Here is a 6760-nt window from a genome sequence, read left to right on the forward strand (position 1 = left end):
AGTACATCGTTGTTGTGTAAAGTACCTAAGTTTGTGTGTTCTTGACGGCTTTGAACCCTGCAGGTAGTTACATTTAACGTATCTAAACGTATTAATAGTTTTACCTATGGAAATTATTTAAACCTTATATGAAATGTATGATGAAAATGTGTGTAATATAGCAAACCCAAACAAACAACTCAAATTATTCTGTTAAATTGAACTCTTCCACCATATCTAGTTTTAAAATGAATCACGGGGACTTGCCATCCTAGGTCAATTACCATAAATATAAAATAAAATTACAATAGGATAAAATTACTTCAGTTAATTTACCATCGCATGTACCCTTTGCTAACGCATTTGTGGAAGGGGATTCTCCCCTCATTTACTCTCCCTTATGCTGTCCGAAAGGTATATGATTTTCTTTCTTCAGATGAACACAAATTTTAGAAAAAATAAACTAGACTTTTAGAAAAAGTCTCTTGTGTTCACATGTCGAATAATGCAAGTGAATAGACAACAAAATGCTGAAGGTCGAAAAAGTCCAAACACACATCCTGACAATAATCCAAGAGCATTGTAAAGCTCACATGATAAGTGCAGACAACTTCCTGTGTGAACAACACAGCAGCTGTTTGTAGGCTGCATGTAGTTTCTGGAGCATGCACTTGCATTATATTGGCTTACAATAATGGATAATTTTTCAAAAAATCTCTGTGGAAATAAAGTCAGATATACATCTGGGATGGCACGAGGGAGAAAAAAAAGAGATAACTTTTTTTGTTTTATATACTGCAGTGGATACTTACTACTGAATGATGGGCTTGTTTCTCTGTTGGTGCTTGGTCTGCTCCGTAAACATTGTTCCAATGCTTGATCTAAAATATATATATATATATAAAAAAAAAGTTAAAAAGTGTGTTAATTATTACCTGTGTGTTAACAGACTATTGATCTGGGTGACATAGGACCATTTATTAATGTGTTCCTTAAGTGTTATATAAATCTGGGGAACCCTTACTAACATCAACCATAGTTTTTCTACCAAATGGTAATAATAAAGTATTGTAATCAATCCACCATAAAAACATGGTTTCTAAACTTTTACTATAATAAAAACCATGGTTAATTTAGCAAAGGACCCTGGGACATGTCCTAAAAAGAACAGCTCATCCAAGACATACAGGTTTGAAAATACTTTCATTTTGAAAGGACATTTATGTTTGGGTCAGCTAGGCCTGTGAACTCAAGAAGATAGGTAAAATATTGTCTGAAGGGTTTGAACCAGTGTGCCTTTGAGCAGAGATTAACGTTACATGTCCTGTCTCTATTTCACGTGTATTTTAATATAACAATACTCACCGCATCTGAAGATCATGTGGCTGTATCATATTTATTCCCAATATTCCTGGATCATGAGGGGAAACACACACATACACAGCAATATTAGCTAACGTTATTTGTATTTACTTACTAACAGAGGCATTTGCGAAAGCTTGCAAAATTTTACTCACCAACTCCAAAATTATTTATGTTTATAATATACATATACTTATTATGATGACTGATCGGTAACGTTAGGCCTATATCCCGCGATCAACATGATTCAAAAGCCTAGTTTGCATATTCTTCTAGAGTCAAATAGCTAGTGTGGTTCGAGTTCCTCTCTGTCTAAAGAGACAATGTTTTCAGTCATTGTAACGTTAGCAGCTAAAGCTCCTATGCGGAGTTTTTTTCTTTTCAAAAACTACACATGCTAGCAACACATAACATTATCCTAATACATTGAAACATGTACTAATATCGATATTGCTCTAATCGCGTTTGGATTCTCAATTTAACACACTATATTTTGATGTAAGTTAGCAGAATTGTTTTTATAAAATAAAAAGTTAGGCCTATTTACCTTCCGCAGATTGCAATATGTCCGTTACACGTTGTTAATGCGTTGTCCATATTCCTTGTTTGTTCTTCATTAACATCCCGCAACTCGCTCAAAATAAAAATGTAGCAGTCCGATGTAAAAAATCCATGTTTTAAACAATATAAAAGCCACAGAACCGAATAGGCTAGTTCTGAAGAGCCAGAGCAGCAGCACACACACCCACTCGCTCCAACAGACGGATATTCAATTCAAACTTGACCTGTAAAAGGCGCGCATAGTTGTCATTGGCCAGATTCCTGGATGACAGTCAGAATAACCAATCATGTTCAAAACAACTCGGAGAGACAGCCAATAGTGTGGTAACATTGCAATTACAAGAAAAGATGACATTTTTTAAAAGACAAAATAGGAAAAAATATACACTTGATATTTATTTAGTTGTATTTGTAGGCTGGCTGTTATATTTATTCAATTGGTTAAATGGTGTTTTCATTGCAGTGCATGATTAAAAATTAAACTTACAATAACTTATATATATAACAACATATATTTACCACTGCTCTGCTAAACAGCAGTTTAACAGAGCAAACAGATTATATATTAAACAGAACAAACACTGCATATGTATTCATATAAAATTCTGTATGTAGACCATATGAAAAACTAATGGATTGGTATACTCTGCTGACATTAGTTGCATCCATGTGAGCCATAATGACCCTTTTGCACTTTAACAAATTATTGACCTTTCCTTTAGAAACACTCTTATGCCTAATAATGTCTTGCTTTTCACCCTTTATGGTACTGTTACACAACCTGTTTAGGGTTAATCCTCTGTCCAACGCAACACTTTGCTAACATTGGCATAATTCTATACAAGTTACAACATATACCCCGGGTTTCACAAGCAAGGCTTAAGCCTGTAGTCCCAGACTAAAATGCACGTTTGAGCTGTTTTACCTGAAAGCAACTTGCACTGACTTATCTTAAAATATGTCAGTGCCATTGTTTTGTCTCAAGATGCACACCAGTAATGTGAAACCGGGGCTGGGTTAGAAATTAAGGGTTAAGGTTAACCCTAACAGTAACCCTAACCCTTGTCTACAGACTTTTATTTAACAGCATGGATACTCCGTTTAGCGTTGATACAGGACTAAGAACTTCTCACTGAGACAGTCAGTAATGTAATTTTGCAAAGAGTGTTTGTATGGACTGTCCCATAAGCTAGAGCTATTGGTGGATTCAAGTCATGTCATAAAGATCGTATTTACGAGTTGAACGCACATGAACGCCACGACAAAGATGAAAATATGAGTAGGAAGCTCAGAATTTTCTTTAACCCTGATCTTGAAGTGAGAAACATTGAGGAATACCACAATACTTAAAACAGTGACATTGTCAGGCTTTTCTATTTACAATGAAGTAAGCTAATGCCTGCACAAAATATGAGCATTATAAAATGACAATATAATATGTAATGATACAGTGGCTTCATAAATTAATTTAAAACATAAAAAAAATATAAAACCTCATGAATACAAACTTCCCAGGAGGACCTAAACCCATCACATGTTCCATCATGAACCCTGTTGGCCTGCTGTCTGACCAGCAAGCTCAATTTAACAATAATTGTGCAGTTTGCTTGCATTAAATTTGTATCCAGAATTACAGAGTTAAAATGTAAAAATACACTTTAATGTAAAACTAATAACATTTACTTTAAAATGACAAGGAAATATGTTAGATATGGATATAAACCTTTAATATAATGAGCTACATATTTAATTACATAATTTTATTGTAAATTTACACAACTTTGTATGTAATTTTAAAAAACAGAAAAATACTGTTTAAATAATACAGTAATTGTCCTGTGAAAAAAAAAAGAATTACTGTAATTTGTCATTAATGATATAATCCTTAAATTAACAGTCAATTAATTAATTTACATAATTTTATTGTAATTTTACAGAGTTTTGAATATAATTTAAAATAACAGAAAAATACTGTATAAATAATACAGTAATTGTCCTGTGAAAAAAAATAAGAATTACTGTAATTTGTCATTAATGATATAATCCTTAAATTAACAGTCAATTAATTAATTTACAGATATTGTTTGTAATTTTACAGAGTTTTGAATATAATTTAAAATAACAGAAACATACTGTATAAATAATACAGTAATTGTCCTGTGAAAAAATAAGAATCACTGTAATTTGTAATTAATGATATAATCCTTAAATTAACAGTCAATTAATTAATTTACAGATATTGTTTGTAGTTTTACAGAGTTTTGAATATAATTTAAAATAACAGAAAAATACTCTAAAAAAATTAGAGTTATTCTCTGTAAAATTAGGATTTTTTTTTACAGTGAGGGTTATGTCTCGACAACGACCTCTTTGTGTTTGACAATAACTCACATAATCTGAGATTGTGTTGTACATGTCCAAGTGAGTTATATTTCTAGCAGACAAATGTGGAAACCATGTCTCAAATGTTGAGAGATATAGAACAAACAAGCACTGAGTTACCGACGCTCAAACAACAGTGTTTCTCTCCTCCGTCTCTCTGCTGAACGCAGCTGTTCTCCACTATTACAGTCAATCAAGAACATTTAGTGTCTTCATCAAATCACTCATTATTGTGTTTTAGCTCAGCCCAAAATAATGCAACAAGTGAATAAACATCTATACAAAGCTGTTGCACAAACATAATGTGAGTGTTTCTTCTGTCTTCAGGGAAATGATGTGGAGTGTGTTTGCATATTGATCAGATCTTCAGTGTGTGAGAGTGTTTATAGTGCTGTGAGTTTAACACTTCATCACTGACACACACAACAATCTTCATCAACATGACCTTCATCATCATCTTCATCTGGACTCTCACAGCGTTTGCTCAAGGTTTGTGGAGCACCAGTTTGATATTAATTCATTTCTTCAAGTATATTGTCAAAGTTTTGAGTGTATTTTCTTCTTGTTGTGTTTCAGAGTGTAGAGGACAGATCACCGTCACTCAGAGTCCCTCAATAACAGCAGAACAACCAGGAGGAACTGTGAATATCAAATGTAAAACCAGCAGTGATGTGTACCTTAGTGGGAGTGTGTACTTATTCAGCTGGTACTTACAGAAACCTGGAGAAGCTCCTAAACTCCTGATTTATTTAGTAAACCGCCTCGAGTCAGGAACTCCATCTAGATTCAGTGGCAGTGGATCTAACAGTGATTTCACTCTGACCATCAGTGGAGTCCAGACTGAAGATGCTGGACATTATTACTGTCAGAGTCGCCACTACATCAGCAGTAACTGGGTGTTCACACAGTGATAAAGAGTCGTACAAAAACCTCCGTCAGTCAGAGTCATAGTGACTGAACTGAAACTGCAGCTGCTCACACACTTACACACTCAACAGTGAAGAAACACAAAAATTAGAAATGATTCATATGGTTGTTCATCTCTCTGTCTCTGTCCAGGATAGATCAAACCGAAGGCACTATGAATGGAGCATGGTCCACATCATTAAGGAGACCTTCCGATTTCTGACTATCACTGACTTAGCACGTTGCAAGCTTGCAACTATTTAAAAAAATGACACCTTTGTTATGAGTCAGCAGTGAGCGGCCGCTTAGAGTAAAATAGTTGCACTGTATCCTCTGACTATTTCAGGACTGGCTAGTTTGTGATCGTGAGCGCACATTCGCGACGTGACGTCTCAAAGCGACACCGGGTCCTTAATGAACGAATATTTGAAATTATGAGATGCCCAGAATAATCCTTGGTCTAAATTAAATCACAACTAATCTGAGGATCAGCTGTTAAGATAGAAAATTTGAAAAAATTTGGAGTCAGATTAAATTATTCATGGAGTCAGAATTAAAATTAGAAATCAACTGTTTAATAAATTAAAGTGATTTTTCCAGAAGCACCCGAAAAGACATACACGCTGAATTCCCTTCGACCACGACACCGGATACCGCTTTTGGGCCAGTGGGTGGAGTTTACAAAGATAACTACCACCCCACTTGATGTTGTTCCATCAGAGATTATAAAAGCAGTTTTTCCTATAATTGGCCCCAGTGTCCAAGTGTTGATTAATTCATCTTTGAACACTGGGATAGTCAGCTATAGTTTAAGCATGCGGTTTTTCAGCCTCTGCTTAAGAAGGATGAGATGAGGGATGAGGGTTGCTTGAATAATTATCGGCCTGTCTCTAAGTTATCATTTTTATCAAAACTTTTAGAAAAAGTCGTGCTGTCTCAATTGAACTTGTTTTTAAATGCAGCCAAGTTATTACAACCTTTTCAATCTGGTTTCACTGCCCATCAAAGCACAGAGTCTGTCTTGCTAAAAGTGCTCAATTTACATTTTGCTTACAGTTGATGCTGGTAAAAATGCTGTATTGATCTTACTTGATCTTGCAGCTGCCTTTGATACTGTAGACCATAATATTCTTCTTAGGCGTTTAGAGCATTTATTCGGTATTAAGGATACAGCCTTACGGTGGTTTAGATCATATCTTAAAGACAGGTCTTTTTCTGTGGAGATAGGCAAGTTCTCTTCATCTTCTGCTGCTATTATTAGTGGAGTACCTCAGGCTCTATTCTGGGTCCGCTTCTTTTTTACTTATATATGCGTCCGTTGGGGGATATTATTAAGAAGCACAATATTTTATTTCATTTTTATGCTGATGATACACAGCTGTATCTGCCGTTGAAAGCTGGCGATTACATTCAGACCTTGATGGATTGCATCCAGGACATTAAGGAATGGTTATCAATTAACTGTCTCTGAGGAATAGTCTCAATAAGGAGCTGGGTAACCATTTCCCCTCAGTTTCCTCTCAGGTCAGGAACCGTGGAGTCAATCTTGATTCAGAATTATGTTTATCTA

The sequence above is a fragment of the Squalius cephalus genome, assembly GCF_949319135.1.
Source record: "Squalius cephalus genome assembly, chromosome: 25".
In the NCBI taxonomy this organism is placed as follows: Eukaryota; Metazoa; Chordata; class Actinopteri; order Cypriniformes; family Leuciscidae; genus Squalius; species Squalius cephalus.